This window comes from Pristiophorus japonicus, chromosome 3, assembly GCF_044704955.1.
Source record: "Pristiophorus japonicus isolate sPriJap1 chromosome 3, sPriJap1.hap1, whole genome shotgun sequence".
Classification (NCBI taxonomy): domain Eukaryota; kingdom Metazoa; phylum Chordata; class Chondrichthyes; family Pristiophoridae; genus Pristiophorus; species Pristiophorus japonicus.
This window is the reverse complement of record NC_091979.1, coordinates 328,439,157-328,457,591: the sequence shown is the minus strand read 5'-3', so window position 1 is coordinate 328,457,591 and position 18,435 is coordinate 328,439,157. Positions and strand designations below refer to the sequence as shown.

General features: G+C 43.5%; 3 non-coding genes across 3 annotated transcripts; all 3 read right to left on the bottom strand.

Moving 5' to 3' along the window:
• Positions 1-1,160: 1,160 nt before the first annotated feature.
• trnav-aac (transfer RNA valine (anticodon AAC)) lies at positions 1,161-1,233 on the bottom strand. The gene has a single exon. It is a non-coding gene; the product is annotated as a tRNA-Val (tRNA).
• A 5,407-nt stretch (positions 1,234-6,640) lies between these two features.
• trnav-cac (transfer RNA valine (anticodon CAC)) lies at positions 6,641-6,713 on the bottom strand. The gene has a single exon. It is a non-coding gene; the product is annotated as a tRNA-Val (tRNA).
• An 8,157-nt stretch (positions 6,714-14,870) lies between these two features.
• On the bottom strand, positions 14,871-14,943 carry trnav-cac (transfer RNA valine (anticodon CAC)). Its single transcript has one exon. It is a non-coding gene; the product is annotated as a tRNA-Val (tRNA).
• Positions 14,944-18,435: the final 3,492 nt, after the last annotated feature.

Sequence of the window (18,435 nt, the reverse complement as noted above, 5' to 3'; positions counted from 1 at the left end):
AGGCCACAGCTGGAGTACTGCGTGCAGTTCTGTTCACCGCATTGATGGAAGAACGTGAATACGCTGGAGAGGGTACAGAGGAGATTTACGTAGATGTTGCCGGGAGTGGAGCAACTTTGCTATGAGGACAGATTGGATAGGATGGGTTTGTTTTCCTTGGAACAGAGGAGGCTGATGGGCGACAGCATTGACGTGTATAAAAATAGGAGGGGCCTAGATATTGTTGATTAAAAGGGTCTATTTCACATAGTGGAGTGGTCAACAACCAGGCTGCATAATTTAAAAGTAATTAGTGTAAGGGTTAAAGGGGATTTGAAGTGAACATTCTGCATGCAGATATTTGTGGGGGTCTCAAACTCACTGCCTGAAAGTGTGGTGCAGGCAGAAACCCTCACCACATTTAACCAGTTCTTAGATGTGCACATGAAATGCAATAAGGTGCAGGGGTACACATCTAAAACTGGGCATTTGTTGGCCGGTGCAGATACGATGGGCGTAAATGACTCCTTCCATGCTGTAAACCTCTATGATGAAATAATTATCGGTTAGGATTACTTTCATGATGCAAAACGTGGCAATCAGATAATTAATGCTGTTTCCAGTGAAGAAGTGTTCGTGCAAGCTGGGGCTCGAACTCAGGAAGCTGAGATGAAGCATCTTATGAGGCTGCTGTTCGGAGCACGGGGAGCGTTGTCTGGAACGGTGGCATTTTGCAGCCCAGTGAAGGGCGGTAACCTGCTGTTTGATGCTGCATTCTCCGCTTTCCGCCGGCAGCGGCTGATTGGAGAGTGTGGGAGCGGAAGTTAGGGCTTGTCCCGCCCTCACTCACTCTGGAGCTGAGGAAGAGCGATTAGTCGATGGGTTTGTTTGTGGCTTTAATTTTCTGTTGTGAAGCGTGGTGGCGTGGCAGGATTCTTTAATAATCTCTCACAGCTTACCTGAATGCACGGAATGTGCAGCTTTGAGATATGGTTTCTCCAGCGTCAGGGCTGGAAACGAGAGGGAGTGAGAGACACTGTGTAGAATTTGAGTGTGAACAGAACTGCAGAGAGAAATCAGCAAATGGAACAGCATCGTGAGACACTGCACTCTGTTAACATTGAACCACTAATATGAATGATTTAATTTTATCTTATCATGAATTGAACACGTTTGCATAATGTTTCCGCCCGGTTTCGAACCGGGGACCTTTCGCGTGTTAGGCGAACGTGATAACCACTACACTACGGAAACTCTGTGGCAGTAACATTGTTGGGAACATAACCAGAGCTTTAACCTAAACAGCTGGACTACACTTCTGGAGCTTGTGTCACGAGAATAGAATAACGGTGCGATATTTAGCAAGGTTGTGAGTGTGGCAGGAATTGATCCCGTGTTTCCCTGCCTTTATACATAGGAACAGGAGTGGCCATTCCTCAGCAATTGGTTAGAATCTGGAATACACTTCTCGAAAGGGCGGTGGAGTCAGACTCAATCTTATCTTTCAAAACGGCGTTGTATAAGTATCCGAATGAAAAAAATTGCACAGCTGTGGGTAAAAGACAGGGGAGTGAGACTTGTTGAGAGTTGGCATGGGCTCGACGGGCTGCATCCATTCCCTTATGCTTTGATTCTATAAGTTAGTGGCACATTTAATAGTGTGCATGTCAGCAGAATATTGAAAGGGACATGGATTCAGTCGGCACAACGAGAGGCATCTGATTCAGAAGATTCCGGTGCATGAAAATTCGGGTTTAATGAGTTTAAAAGCATCATTTTTCTTTTGTGAAGATTCGGTCAGAAAAATGTTTGAAAAAGAATTTTTTGCTGAAAAGGGCTCAGCACTTCATATTCTTTTTGGCTGTTCGGGCCACACTTCTTTTCGATGGTATTCTTCCAGAATGTATATTTTCTTTGCTGTTTCACAATAACCAGTCCCTTGCACTATAGTCTATCTCACTGTTTCTAACGTCTCATGTACATGTTACCAGCAAGGAACATTTTGAAGCAGACTTCTAAAGCACAGTGTCCAAAATGGTTTATGGATTCAGAGGTAAAGTGCAGAGCACAGATAAGTTATTCAATTAAGGACTCTCCTTCAGTTATCATTTCTTTAGTTGTGCAAATGAAGATCATCAGTCAATTAATGATGTTTTCCCATGAAGGCAGGATAACATTTAATGATTATCCATTTTCTAAGTAAAAGCCCATGTGATTCAGGGCGAAGTGGCAAATTGGATCCAAATTTGGCTCAGAGGCAGGAAGCAAATGGTAATGTTTGATGGGTGTTTTTGTGACTGGAAGGATGTTTCCAGTGGGGTTCCACAGTTTTCAGTGCCAAAACCATTGCTTTTATGGTATTTATCAATGATCTAAACTTGAATATAGGTGTTATGATTACGAAGTTTTCAGTTGTTATTAAAATAGGCAGTGTGGTTGATAATGAAGAAGAAAGCTGGAGACTCCAGGAAGATATCAATCAACTGATAAGGGGGTAGAGCAGTGGCAAATTGAATTTAATCGAGAGATGTGAGAGGTCGCGCATTTGTGGAGGGCTAACCAGGAAAGGGAATTCACATCAACTGGTATGATATTGAGAAGTGTAGAGGAACAAAGGTAACTGGGATTGCTTGTCCACAGATCCCTGAAGGAAGCTGGCCAGTTGGAAAAGTTGGTTAAGAAGTCATATGGAATGGTTGCATTTATTGGCAGAAGCAAGGAACAGAACAGCAAGTGGGTTATGCTAGAACTGTATAAAATTCTGGTAAGGCCACAGCTGGAGTACTGCGTGCAGTTCTGGTCACCGCATTGAAGGAAGAACGTGAATAAGCTGGAGAGGGTACAGAGGAGATTTACGTAGATGTTGCCGGGAGTAGAGCAACTTTGCTATGAGGACAGATTGAATAGGATGGGTTTGTTTTCCTTGGAACAGAGGAAGCTGATGGGCGACAGCATTGAGGTGTATAAAAATAGGAGGAGCCTAGATATTGTTGATTAAAAGGGTCTATTTCACATAGTGGAGTGGTCAACAATCAGGCTGCATAATTTAAAAGTAATTAGTGTAAGGGTTAAAGGGGATTTGAAGCGAACATTCTGCATGCAGATGTTTGTGGGGGTCTCAAACTCACTGCCTGAAAGTGTGGTGCAGGCAGAAACCCTCACCACATTTAACCAGTTCTTAGATGTGCACATGAAATGCAATAAGGTGCAGGTGTACACAACTAAAACTGGGCATTTGTTGGCCGGTGCAGATACGATGGGCTTAAATGACTCCTTCCATGCTGTAAACCTCTATGATTATATAATTATCGGTTAGGATTACTTTCATGATGCAAAACGTGGCAATCAGATAATTAATGGTGTTTCCAGTGAAGAAGTGTTCGTGCAAGCTGGGGCTCGAACTCAGGAAGCTGAGATGAAGCATCTTATGAGGCTGCTGTTCGGTGTACGGGGAGCGTTGTCTCGAATGGTGGCATTTTGCAACCCAGTGAAGGGCGGTAAACCGCTGTTTGATGCTGCATTCTCCGCTTTCCGCCGGCAGCGGCTGATTGGAGAATGTGGGAGCGGAAGTTAGGACTTGTCCCGCCCTCACTCACTCTGGAGCTGGGGAAGAGCGATTAGTCGATGGGTTTGTTTCTGGCTTTAATTTTCTGTTGTGAAGCGTGGTGGCGTGGCAGGATCCTTTAATAATCTCTCACAGCTGACCTGAATGCACGGAATGTGCAGCTTTGAGATATGGTTTCTCCAGCGTCAGGGCTGGAAACGGGAGGGAGTGAGATACACTGTGCAGACAGAACTGTGGAGAGAAATCAGCAAATGGAACAGCACCGTGAGACACTGCACTCTGTTAACATTGAACCACTAATATGATTGATTTAATTTTATCTTCTCATTAATTGAACACGTTTGCATAATGTTTCCGCCCGGTTTCGAACCGGGGACCTGTCGCGTGTTAGGCGAACGTGATAACCACAACACTACGTAAACGCTGTGGCAGTAACATCGTTGGGAACATAACCAGAGCGTTAACCTCAACAGCTGGACGACACTTCTGGAGCTTGTGTCAGGAGAAGAGAATAACGGTGCTATATTTAGCAAGGTTGTGAGTGTGGCAGGAATTGATCCCGTGTTTCTCTGCCTTTATACATAGGAACAGGAGTGGCCATTCCTCAGCAAGTGGTTAGAATCTGGAATACACTTCTCTAAAGGGCGGTGGAGTCAGACTCAATCTTATCTTTCAAAACGGAGTTGGATAAGTATCCGAATGAAAAAAATTGCACAGCTGTGGGTAAGTGACAGGGGAGTGAGACTTGTTGAGAGTTGGCATGGGCTCGACGGGCTGCATCCATTCCCTTATTCTTTGATTCTATAAGTTAGTGGCACATTTAATAGTGTGCATGTCAGCAGAATATTGAAAGGGACATGGATTCAGTCGGCACAACGAGAATCATCTGATTCAGAAGATTCCGGTGCACGAAAATTCGGGTTTAAGGACTTTAAAAGCATGAATTTTCTTTTGTGAAGATTCGGTCAGAGAAATGTTTGAAAAAGAATTTTTTGCTGAAAAGGGCTCAGCACTTCATCTTCTTTTTGGCTGTTAGGGCCACACTTCTTTTCGATGGTATTCTTCCAGAATGTATATTTTCTTTGCTGTTTCACAATAACCAGTCCCTTGCACTGCAGTCTATCTCACTGTTTCCAACGTCTCATGTACATGTTACCAGCAATGAACATTTTGAAGCAGACTTCTAAAGCACAGTGTCCAAAATGGTTTATGGATTCAGAGGTAAAGTGCAGAGCACAGATAAGTTATTCAATTAAGGATTCTCCTTCAGTTAACATTTCTTTAGTTGTGCAAATGAAGATCATCAGTCAATTAATGATGTTTTCCCATGAAGGCAGGATAACATTTAATGATTATGCATTTTCTAAGTAAAAGCCCATGTGATTCAGGGCGAAGTGGCAAATTGGATCCAAATTTGGCTCAGAGGCATGAAGCAAAGGGTAATGTTTGATGGGTGTTTTTGTGACTGGAAGGATGTTTCCAGTGGGGTTCCGCTGTTTTCATTGCCAGATCCATTGCTTTTTATGGTATTTATCAAAGATCTAAACTTGAATATAGGTGTTATGATGACGAAGTTTTCAGGTGTTATTAAAATAGGCAGTGTGGTTGATAATGAAGAAGAAAGCTGGAGACTCCAGGAAGATATCAATCAACTGATAAGGGGGTAGAGCAGTGGCAAATGGAATTTAATCCAGAGATGTGAGAGATCGCGCATTTGTGGAGGGCTAACAAGGAAAGGGAATACACATCAACTGGTATGACATTGAGAAGTGTAGAGGAACAAAGGTAACTGGGATTGCTTATCCACAGATCCCTGAAGGTAGCTGGCCAGTTGGAAAAGTTGGTTAAGAAGTCATATGGAATGGTTGCATTTATTGTCAGAAGCAAGGAACAGAACAGCAAGTGGGTTATGCTAGAACTGTATAAAATTCTGGTTAGGCCACAGCTGGAGTACTGCGTGCAGTTCTAGTCACCGCATTGAAGGAAGGACGTGAATACGCTGGAGAGGGTACAGAGGAGATTTACGTAGATGTTGCCGGGAGTGGAGCAACTTTGCTATGAGGACAGATTGGATAGGATGGGTTTGTTTTCCTTGGAACAGAGGAGGCTGATGGGCGACAGCATTGAGGTTTATAAAAATAGGAGGGGCCTAGATATTGTCGATTGAAAGGTTCTATTTCACAGAGTGGAGTGGTCAACAACCAGGCTGCATAATTTTAAAGTAATTAGTGTAAGGGTTAAATGGGATTTGAAGTGAACATTCTGCATGCAGATGTTTGTGGGGGTCTCAAACTCACTGCCTGAAAGTGTGGTGCAGGCAGAAACACTCACCACATTTAACAAGTTCTTAGATGTGCACATGAAATGCAATAAGTTGCAGGGGTGCACACCTAAAACTGGGCAATTGTAGGCCGGTGCAGATACGATGGGCTTAAATGACTCCTTCCATGCTGTAAACCTCTATGATAATATAATTATCGGTTACGATTACTTTCATGATGCAAAACGTGGCAATCAGATAATTAATGGTGTTTCCAGTGCAGAAGTGTTCGTGCAAGCTGGGGCTCGAACTCAGGAAGCTGAGATGAAGCATCTTATGAGGCTGCTGTTCGGTGTGCAGGGAGCGTTGTCTCGAATGGTGGCATTTTGCAGCCCAGTGAAGGGCGGTAAACCGCTGTTTGATGCTGCATTCTCCGCTTTCCGCCGGCAGCGGCTGATTGGAGAGTGTGGGAGCGGAAGTTTGGGCTTGTCCCGCCCTCAGTCACTCTGGAGCTGGGGAAGAGCGATTATTCGATGGGTTTGTTTGTGGCTTTAATTTTCTGTTGTGAAGCGTGGTGGCGTGGCAGGATCCTTTAATAATCTCTCACAGCTGACCTGAATTCACGGAATGTGCAGCTTTGAGATATTGTTTCTCCAGCGTCAGGGCTGGAAACGGGAGGGAGTGAGAGACACTGTGTAGAATTTGAGTGTGAACAGAACTGTAGAGAGAAATCAGAAAATGGACCAGCATCGTGAGACACTGCACTCTGTTAATATTGAACCAATAATATGAATGATTTAATTTTATCTAATCGTTAATTGAACATGTTTGCATAATGTTTCCGCCCGGTTTCGAACCGGGGATCTTTCGCGTGTGAGGCGAACGTGATAACCACTACACTACGGAAATGCTGTGCCAGTAACATTGTTGGGAACATAACCAGAGCTTTAACCTCAACAGCTGCACTGCGCTTCTGGAGCTTGTGTCACGAGAATAGAATGACGGTGCTATATTTAGCAAGGTTGTGAGTGAGGCAGGAATTGATCCCGTGTTTCTCTGCCTTGAAACATAGGAACAGGAGTGGCCATTCCTCAGCAAGTGGTTAGAATCTGGAATACACTTCTCTAAAGGGCGGTGGAGTCAGACTCAATCTTATCTTTCAAAACGGAGTTGGATAAGTATCCGAATGAAAAAAATTGCACAGCTGTGGGTAAGTGACAGGGGAGTGAGACTTGTTGAGAGTTGGCATGGGCTCGACGGGCTGCATCCATTCCCTTATTCTTTGATTCTATAAGTTAGTGGCACATTTAATAGTGTGCATGTCAGCAGAATATTGAAAGGGACATGGATTCAGTCGGCACAACGAGAATCATCTGATTCAGAAGATTCCGGTGCACGAAAATTCGGGTTTAAGGACTTTAAAAGCATCAATTTTCTTTTGTGAAGATTCGGTCAGAGAAATGTTTGAAAAAGAATTTTTTGCTGAAAAGGGCTCAGCACTTCATCTTCTTTTTGGCTGTTAGGGCCACACTTCTTTTCGATGGTATTCTTCCAGAATGTATATTTCCTTTGCTGTTTCACAACAACCAGTCCCTTGCACTGCAGTCTATCTCACTGTTTCCAACGTCTCATGTACATGTTTCCAGCAATGAACATTTTGAAGCAGACTTCTAAAGCACAGTGTCCAAAATGGTTTATGGATTCAGAGGTAAAGTGCAGAGCACAGCTAAGTTATTCAATTAAGGACTCTCCTTCAGTTAACTTTTCTTTAGTTGTGCAAATGAAGATCATCAGTCAATTAATGATGTTTTCCCATGAAGGCAGGATAACATTTAATGATTATGCATTTTCTAAGTAAAAGCCCATGTGATTGAGGGCGAAGTGGCAAATTGGATCCAAATTTGGCTCAGAGGCAGGAAGCAAAGGGTAATGTTTGATGGGTGTTTTTGTGACTGGAAGGATGTTTCCAGTGGGGTTCCACAGTTTTCAGTGCCAGATCCATTGCTTTTTATGGTATTTATCAATGAACTAAACTTGAATATAGGTGTTATGATTACGAAGTTTTCACGTGTTATTAAAATAGGCAGTGTGATTGATAATGAAGAAGAAAGCTGGAGACTCCAGGAAGAAATCAATTAACTGATAAGGAAGTAGAGCAGTGGCAAATGGAATTTAATCCAGAGATGTGAGAAATCGCGCATTTGTGGAGGGCGAACAAGGAAAGGGAATATACATCAACTGGTATGACATTGAGAAGTGTAGAGGAACAAAGGTAACTGGGATTGCTTGTCCACAGATCCCTGAAGGTAGCTGGTCAGTTGGAAAAGTTGGTTAAGAAGTCATATGGAATGGTTGCATTTATTGGCAGAAGCAAGGAACAGAACAGCAAGTGGGTTTTGCTAGAACTGTATAAAATTCTGGTTAGGCCACAGCTGGAGTACTGCGTGCAGTTCTAGTCACCGCATTGAAGGAAGGACGTGAATACGCTGGAGAGGGTACAGAGGAGATTTACGTAGATGTTGCCGGGAGTAGAGCAACTTTGCTATGAGGACAGATTGGATAGGATGGGTTTGTTTTCCTTGGAACAGAGGAGGCTGATGGGCGACAGCATTAAGGTGTATATAAAAAGGAGGGGCCTAGATATTGTTGATTAACAGGGTCTATTTCACATAGTGGAGTGGTCAACAACCAGGCTGCATAATTTAAAAGTAATTAGTGTAAGGGTTAAAGGGGATTTGAAGTGAACATTCTGCATGCAGATGTTTGTGGGGGTCTCAAACTCACTGCCTGAAAGTGTGGTGCAGGCAGAAACCCTCACCACATTTAACAAGTTCTGAGATGTGCACATGAAATGCAATAAGGTGCAGAGGGACACATCTAAAACTGGACATTTGTTGGCCGGTGCAGATACGATGGGCTTTAATGACTCCTTCCATGCTGTAAACCTCTATGATTATATAATTATCGGTTAGGATTACTTTCATGATGCAAAACGTGGCAATCAGATAATTAATGGTGTTTCCAGTGAAGAAGTGTTCGTGCAAGCTGGGGCTCGAACTCAGGAAGCTGAGATGAAGCATCTTATGAGGCTGCTGTTTGGTGTACGGGGAGCGTTGTCTCGAACGGTGGCATTTTGCAGCCCAGTGAAGGGCGGTAAACCGCTGTTTGATGCTGCATTCTCCGCTTTCCGCCGGCAGCGGCTGATTGGAGAGTGTGGGAGCGGAAGTTTGGGCTTGTCCCGCCCTCACTCACTCTGGAGCTGGGGAAGAGCGATTATTCGATGGGTTCGTTTGTGGCTTTAATTTTCTGCTGTGAAGCGTGGTGGCGTGGCAGGATCCTTTAATAATCTCTCACAGCTGACCTGAATGCACGGAATGTGCAGCTTTGAGATATTGTTTCTCCAGCGTCAGGGCTGGAAACGGGAGGGAGTGAGAGACACTGTGTAGAATTTGAGTGTGAACAGAACTGCAGAGAGAAATCAGAAAATGGACCAGCATCGTGAGACACTGCACTCTGTTAATATTGAACCACTAATATGAATGATTTAATTTTATCTAATCATTAATTGAACACGTTTGCATAATGTTTCCGCCCAGTTTCGAACCGGGGATCTTTCGCGAGTGAGGCGAACGTGACAACCACTACACTACGGAAACGCTGTGCCAGTAACATTGTTGGGAATATAACCAGAGCTTTAACCTCAACAGCTGGACTACGCTTCTGGAGCTTGTGTCACGAGAATAGAATGACGGTGCTATATTTAGCAAGGTTGTGAGTGAGGCAGGAATTGATCCCGTGTTTTTCTGCCTTTATACATAGGAACAGGAGTGGCCATTCCTCAGCAAGTGGTTAGAATCTGGAATACACTGCTCTAAAGGGCGGGAATGTCAGACTCAATCTTATCTTTCAAAACGGAGTTGGATCAGTATCCGAATGAAAAAAAGTTGCACAGCTGTGGGTAAATGACAGGGGAGTGAGACTTGTTGAGAGATGGCATGGGCTCGACGGGCTGCAACCATTCCCTTATTCTTTGATTCTATAAGTTAGTGGCACATTTAATAGTGTGCATGTCAGCAGAATATTGAAAGGGACATGGATTCAGTCGGCACAACGAGAGGCATCTGATTCAGAAGATTCGGGTGCACGAAAATTCGGGTTTAAGGACTTTAAAAGCATAATTTTTGTTTTGTGAAGATTCGGTCAGAGAAATGTTTGGGAAAAGATGTTTTTCCTGAGAAGGGCTCAGCACTTCATCTTCTTTTTGGCTGTTAGGGCCACACTTCTTTTCGATGTTATTTTTCCAGAATGCATATTTTCTTTGCTGTTTCACAATAAGCAGTCCCTTGCACTACAGTCTATCTCACTGTTTCCAACGTCTCATGTACATGTTACCAGCAATGAACATTTTGAAGCAGACTTCTAAAGCACAGTGTCCAAAATGGTTTATGGATTCAGAGGTAAAGTGCAGAGCACAGCTAAGTTATTCAATTAAGGACTCTCCTTCAGTTAACATTTCTTTAGTTGTGCAAATGAAGATCATCAGTCAATAAATGATGTTTTCCCATGAAGGCAGGATAACATTTAATGATTATGCATTTTCTAAGTAAAAGCCCATGTGATTCAGGGCGAAGTGGCAAATTGGATCCAAATTTGGCTCAGAGGCAGGAAGCAAAGGGTAATGTTTGATGGGTGTTTTTGTGACTGGAAGGATGTTTCCAGTGGGGTTCCACAGTTTTCAGTGCCAGATCCATTGCTTTTTATGCTATTTATCAATGAACTAAACTTGAATATAGGTGTTATGATTACGAAGTTTTCAGGTGTTATTAAAATAGGCAGTGTGATTGATAATGAAGAAGAAAGCTGGAGACTCCAGGAAGATATCAATCAACTGATCAGGGGGTAGAGCAGTGGCAAATGGAATTTAATCCAGAGATGTGAGAGATCGCGCATTTGTGGAGGGCTAACAAGGAAAGGGAATACACATCAACTGGTATGAAATTGAGAAGTGTAGAGGAACAAAGGTAACTGGGATTGCTTGTCCACAGATCCCTGAAGGTAGCTGGTCAGTTGGAAAAGTTGGTTAAGAAGTCATATGGAATGGTTGCATTTATTGGCAGAAGCAAGGAACAGAACAGCAAGTGGGTTTTGCTAGAACTGTATACAATTCTGGTTAGGCCACAGCTGGAGTACTGCGTGCAGTTCTGGTCACCGCATTGAAGGAAGAACGTGAATAAGCTGGAGAGGGTACAGAGGAGATTTACGTAGATGTTGCCGGGAGTAGAGCAACTTTGCTATGAGGACAGATTGAATAGGATGGGTTTGTTTTCCTTGGAACAGAGGAAGCTGATGGGCGACAGCATTGAGGTGTATAAAAATAGGAGGAGCCTAGATATTGTTGATTAAAAGGGTCTATTTCACATAGTGGAGTGGTCAACAATCAGGCTGCATAATTTAAAAGTAATTAGTGTAAGGGTTAAAGGGGATTTGAAGTGAACATTCTGCATGCAGATGTTTGTGGGGGTCTCAAACTCACTGCCTGAAAGTGTGGTGCAGGCAGAAACCCTCACCACATTTAACCAGTTCTTAGATGTGCACATGAAATGCAATAAGGTGCAGGTGTACACAACTAAAACTGGGCATTTGTTGGCCGGTGCAGATACGATGGGCTTAAATGACTCCTTCCATGCTGTAAACCTCTATGATTATATAATTATCGGTTAGGATTACTTTCATGATGCAAAACGTGGCAATCAGATAATTAATGGTGTTTCCAGTGAAGAAGTGTTCGTGCAAGCTGGGGCTCGAACTCAGGAAGCTGAGATGAAGCATCTTATGAGGCTGCTGTTCGGTGTACGGGGAGCGTTGTCTCGAATGGTGGCATTTTGCAACCCAGTGAAGGGCGGTAAACCGCTGTTTGATGCTGCATTCTCCGCTTTCCGCCGGCAGCGGCTGATTGGAGAGTGTGGGAGCGGAAGTTAGGACTTGTCCCGCCCTCACTCACTCTGGAGCTGGGGAAGAGCGATTAGTCGATGGGTTTGTTTCTGGCTTTAATTTTCTGTTGTGAAGCGTGGTGGCGTGGCAGGATCCTTTAATAATCTCTCACAGCTGACCTGAATGCACGGAATGTGCAGCTTTGAGATATGGTTTCTCCAGCGTCAGGGCTGGAAACGGGAGGGAGTGAGATACACTGTGCAGACAGAACTGTGGAGAGAAATCAGCAAATGGAACAGCACCGTGAGACACTGCACTCTGTTAACATTGAACCACTAATATGATTGATTTAATTTTATCTTCTCATTAATTGAACACGTTTGCATAATGTTTCCGCCCGGTTTCGAACCGGGGACCTGTCGCGTGTTAGGCGAACGTGATAACCACAACACTACGTAAACGCTGTGGCAGTAACATCGTTGGGAACATAACCAGAGCGTTAACCTCAACAGCTGGACGACACTTCTGGAGCTTGTGTCAGGAGAAGAGAATAACGGTGCTATATTTAGCAAGGTTGTGAGTGTGGCAGGAATTGATCCCGTGTTTCTCTGCCTTTATACATAGGAACAGGAGTGGCCATTCCTCAGCAAGTGGTTAGAATCTGGAATACACTTCTCTAAAGGGCGGTGGAGTCAGACTCAATCTTATCTTTCAAAACGGAGTTGGATAAGTATCCGAATGAAAAAAATTGCACAGCTGTGGGTAAGTGACAGGGGAGTGAGACTTGTTGAGAGTTGGCATGGGCTCGACGGGCTGCATCCATTCCCTTATTCTTTGATTCTATAAGTTAGTGGCACATTTAATAGTGTGCATGTCAGCAGAATATTGAAAGGGACATGGATTCAGTCGGCACAACGAGAATCATCTGATTCAGAAGATTCCGGTGCACGAAAATTCGGGTTTAAGGACTTTAAAAGCATGAATTTTCTTTTGTGAAGATTCGGTCAGAGAAATGTTTGAAAAAGAATTTTTTGCTGAAAAGGGCTCAGCACTTCATCTTCTTTTTGGCTGTTAGGGCCACACTTCTTTTCGATGGTATTCTTCCAGAATGTATATTTTCTTTGCTGTTTCACAATAACCAGTCCCTTGCACTGCAGTCTATCTCACTGTTTCCAACGTCTCATGTACATGTTACCAGCAATGAACATTTTGAAGCAGACTTCTAAAGCACAGTGTCCAAAATGGTTTATGGATTCAGAGGTAAAGTGCAGAGCACAGATAAGTTATTCAATTAAGGATTCTCCTTCAGTTAACATTTCTTTAGTTGTGCAAATGAAGATCATCAGTCAATTAATGATGTTTTCCCATGAAGGCAGGATAACATTTAATGATTATGCATTTTCTAAGTAAAAGCCCATGTGATTCAGGGCGAAGTGGCAAATTGGATCCAAATTTGGCTCAGAGGCATGAAGCAAAGGGTAATGTTTGATGGGTGTTTTTGTCACTGGAAGGATGTTTCCAGTGGGGTTCCGCTGTTTTCATTGCCAGATCCATTGCTTTTTATGGTATTTATCAAAGATCTAAACTTGAATATAGGTGTTATGATTACGAAGTTTTCAGGTGTTATTAAAATAGGCAGTGTGGTTGATAATGAAGAAGAAAGCTGGAGACTCCAGGAAGATATCAATCAACTGATAAGGGGGTAGAGCAGTGGCAAATGGAATTTAATCCAGAGATGTGAGAGATCGCGCATTTGTGGAGGGCTAACAAGGAAAGGGAATACACATCAACTGGTATGACATTGAGAAGTGTAGAGGAACAAAGGTAACTGGGATTGCTTATCCACAGATCCCTGAAGGTAGCTGGCCAGTTGGAAAAGTTGGTTAAGAAGTCATATGGAATGGTTGCATTTATTGTCAGAAGCAAGGAACAGAACAGCAAGTGGGTTATGCTAGAACTGTATAAAATTCTGGTTAGGCCACAGCTGGAGTACTGCGTGCAGTTCTAGTCACCGCATTGAAGGAAGGACGTGAATACGCTGGAGAGGGTACAGAGGAGATTTACGTAGATGTTGCCGGGAGTGGAGCAACTTTGCTATGAGGACAGATTGGATAGGATGGGTTTGTTTTCCTTGGAACAGAGGAGGCTGATGGGCGACAGCATTGAGGTTTATAAAAATAGGAGGGGCCTAGATATTGTCGATTGAAAGGTTCTATTTCACAGAGTGGAGTGGTCAACAACCAGGCTGCATAATTTTAAAGTAATTAGTGTAAGGGTTAAATGGGATTTGAAGTGAACATTCTGCATGCAGATGTTTGTGGGGGTCTCAAACTCACTGCCTGAAAGTGTGGTGCAGGCAGAAACACTCACCACATTTAACAAGTTCTTAGATGTGCACATGAAATGCAATAAGTTGCAGGGGTGCACACCTAAAACTGGGCAATTGTAGGCCGGTGCAGATACGATGGGCTTAAATGACTCCTTCCATGCTGTAAACCTCTATGATAATATAATTATCGGTTACGATTACTTTCATGATGCAAAACGTGGCAATCAGATAATTAATGGTGTTTCCAGTGCAGAAGTGTTCGTGCAAGCTGGGGCTCGAACTCAGGAAGCTGAGATGAAGCATCTTATGAGGCTGCTGTTCGGTGTGCAGGGAGCGTTGTCTCGAATGGTGGCATTTTGCAGCCCAGTGAAGGGCGGTAAACCGCTGTTTGATGCTGCATTCTCCGCTTTCCGCCGGCAGCGGCTGATTGGAGAGTGTGGGAGCGGAAGTTTGGGCTTGTCCCGCCCTCAGTCACTCTGGAGCTGGGGAAGAGCGATTATTCGATGGGTTTGTTTGTGGCTTTAATTTTCTGTTGTGAAGCGTGGTGGCGTGGCAGGATCCTTTAATAATCTCTCACAGCTGACCTGAATTCACGGAATGTGCAGCTTTGAGATATTGTTTCTCCAGCGTCAGGGCTGGAAACGGGAGGGAGTGAGAGACACTGTGTAGAATTTGAGTGTGAACAGAACTGTAGAGAGAAATCAGAAAATGGACCAGCATCGTGAGACACTGCACTCTGTTAATATTGAACCAATAATATGAATGATTTAATTTTATCTAATCGTTAATTGAACATGTTTGCATAATGTTTCCGCCCGGTTTCGAACCGGGGATCTTTCGCGTGTGAGGCGAACGTGATAACCACTACACTACGGAAACGCTGTGCCAGTAACATTGTTGGGAACATAACCAGAGCTTTAACCTCAACAGCTGCACTGCGCTTCTGGAGCTTGTGTCACGAGAATAGAATGACGGTGCTATATTTAGCAAGGTTGTGAGTGAGGCAGGAATTGATCCCGTGTTTCTCTGCCTTGAAACATAGGAACAGGAGTGGCCATTCCTCAGCAAGTGGTTAGAATCTGGAATACACTTCTCTAAAGGGCGGTGGAGTCAGACTCAATCTTATCTTTCAAAACGGAGTTGGATAAGTATCCGAATGAAAAAAATTGCACAGCTGTGGGTAAGTGACAGGGGAGTGAGACTTGTTGAGAGTTGGCATGGGCTCGACGGGCTGCATCCATTCCCTTATTCTTTGATTCTATAAGTTAGTGGCACATTTAATAGTGTGCATGTCAGCAGAATATTGAAAGGGACATGGATTCAGTTGGCACAACGAGAATCATCTGATTCAGAAGATTCCGGTGCACGAAAATTCGGGTTTAAGGACTTTAAAAGCATCAATTTTCTTTTGTGAAGATTCGGTCAGAGAAATGTTTGAAAAAGAATTTTTTGCTGAAAAGGGCTCAGCACTTCATCTTCTTTTTGGCTGTTAGGGCCACACTTCTTTTCGATGGTATTCTTCCAGAATGTATATTTCCTTTGCTGTTTCACAACAACCAGTCCCTTGCACTGCAGTCTATCTCACTGTTTCCAACGTCTCATGTACATGTTTCCAGCAATGAACATTTTGAAGCAGACTTCTAAAGCACAGTGTCCAAAATGGTTTATGGATTCAGAGGTAAAGTGCAGAGCACAGCTAAGTTATTCAATTAAGGACTCTCCTTCAGTTAACTTTTCTTTAGTTGTGCAAATGAAGATCATCAGTCAATTAATGATGTTTTCCCATGAAGGCAGGATAACATTTAATGATTATGCATTTTCTAAGTAAAAGCCCATGTGATTGAGGGCGAAGTGGCAAATTGGATCCAAATTTGGCTCAGAGGCAGGAAGCAAAGGGTAATGTTTGATGGGTGTTTTTGTGACTGGAAGGATGTTTCCAGTGGGGTTCCACAGTTTTCAGTGCCAGATCCATTGCTTTTTATGGTATTTATCAATGAACTAAACTTGAATATAGGTGTTATGATTACGAAGTTTTCACGTGTTATTAAAATAGGCAGTGTGATTGATAATGAAGAAGAAAGCTGGAGACTCCAGGAAGAAATCAATTAACTGATAAGGAAGTAGAGCAGTGGCAAATGGAATTTAATCCAGAGATGTGAGAAATCGCGCATTTGTGGAGGGCGAACAAGGAAAGGGAATACACATCAACTGGTATGACATTGAGAAGTGTAGAGGAACAAAGGTAACTGGGATTGCTTGTCCACAGATCCCTGAAGGTAGCTGGTCAGTTGGAAAAGTTGGTTAAGAAGTCATATGGAATGGTTGCATTTATTGGCAGAAGCAAGGAACAGAACAGCAAGTGGGTTTTGCTAGAACTGTATAAAATTCTGGTTAGGCCACAGCTGGAGTACTGCGTGCAGTTCTAGTCACCGCATTGAAGGAAGGACGTGAATACGCTGGAGAGGGTACAGAGGAGATTTACGTAGATGTTGCCGGGAGTAGAGCAACTTTGCTATGAGGACAGATTGGATAGGATGGGTTTGTTTTCCTTGGAACAGAGGAGGCTGATGGGCGACAGCATTAAGGTGTATATAAAAAGGAGGGGCCTAGATATTGTTGATTAACAGGGTCTATTTCACATAGTGGAGTGGTCAACAACCAGGCTGCATAATTTAAAAGTAATTAGTGTAAGGGTTAAAGGGGATTTGAAGTGAACATTCTGCATGCAGATGTTTGTGGGGGTCTCAAACTCACTGCCTGAAAGTGTGGTGCAGGCAGAAACCCTCACCACATTTAACAAGTTCTGAGATGTGCACATGAAATGCAATAAGGTGCAGAGGGACACATCTAAAACTGGACATTTGTTGGCCGGTGCAGATACGATGGGCTTTAATGACTCCTTCCATGCTGTAAACCTCTATGATTATATAATTATCGGTTAGGATTACTTTCATGATGCAAAACGTGGCAATCAGATAATTAATGGTGTTTCCAGTGAAGAAGTGTTCGTGCAAGCTGGGGCTCGAACTCAGGAAGCTGAGATGAAGCATCTTATGAGGCTGCTGTTTGGTGTACGGGGAGCGTTGTCTCGAACGGTGGCATTTTGCAGCCCAGTGAAGGGCGGTAAACCGCTGTTTGATGCTGCATTCTCCGCTTCCGCCGGCAGCGGCTGATTGGAGAGTGTGGGAGCGGAAGTTTGGGCTTGTCCCGCCCTCACTCACTCTGGAGCTGGGGAAGAGCGATTATTCGATGGGTTCGTTTGTGGCTTTAATTTTCTGCTGTGAAGCGTGGTGGCGTGGCAGGATCCTTTAATAATCTCTCACAGCTGACCTGAATGCACGGAATGTGCAGCTTTGAGATATTGTTTCTCCAGCGTCAGGGCTGGAAACGGGAGGGAGTGAGAGACACTGTGTAGAATTTGAGTGTGAACAGAACTGCAGAGAGAAATCAGAAAATGGACCAGCATCGTGAGACACTGCACTCTGTTAATATTGAACCACTAATATGAATGATTTAATTTTATCTAATCATTAATTGAACACGTTTGCATAATGTTTCCGCCCAGTTTCGAACCGGGGATCTTTCGCGAGTGAGGCGAACGTGACAACCACTACACTACGGAAACGCTGTGCCAGTAACATTGTTGGGAATATAACCAGAGCTTTAACCTCAACAGCTGGACTACGCTTCTGGAGCTTGTGTCACGAGAATAGAATGACGGTGCTATATTTAGCAAGGTTGTGAGTGAGGCAGGAATTGATCCCGTGTTTTTCTGCCTTTATACATAGGAACAGGAGTGGCCATTCCTCAGCAAGTGGTTAGAATCTGGAATACACTGCTCTAAAGGGCGGGAATGTCAGACTCAATCTTATCTTTCAAAACGGAGTTGGATCAGTATCCGAATGAAAAAAAGTTGCACAGCTGTGGGTAAATGACAGGGGAGTGAGACTTGTTGAGAGATGGCATGGGCTCGACGGGCTGCAACCATTCCCTTATTCTTTGATTCTATAAGTTAGTGGCACATTTAATAGTGTGCATGTCAGCAGAATATTGAAAGGGACATGGATTCAGTCGGCACAACGAGAGGCATCTGATTCAGAAGATTCGGGTGCACGAAAATTCGGGTTTAAGGACTTTAAAAGCATAATTTTTGTTTTGTGAAGATTCGGTCAGAGAAATGTTTGGGAAAAGATGTTTTTCCTGAGAAGGGCTCAGCACTTCATCTTCTTTTTGGCTGTTAGGGCCACACTTCTTTTCGATGTTATTTTTCCAGAATGCATATTTTCTTTGCTGTTTCACAATAAGCAGTCCCTTGCACTACAGTCTATCTCACTGTTTCCAACGTCTCATGTACATGTTACCAGCAATGAA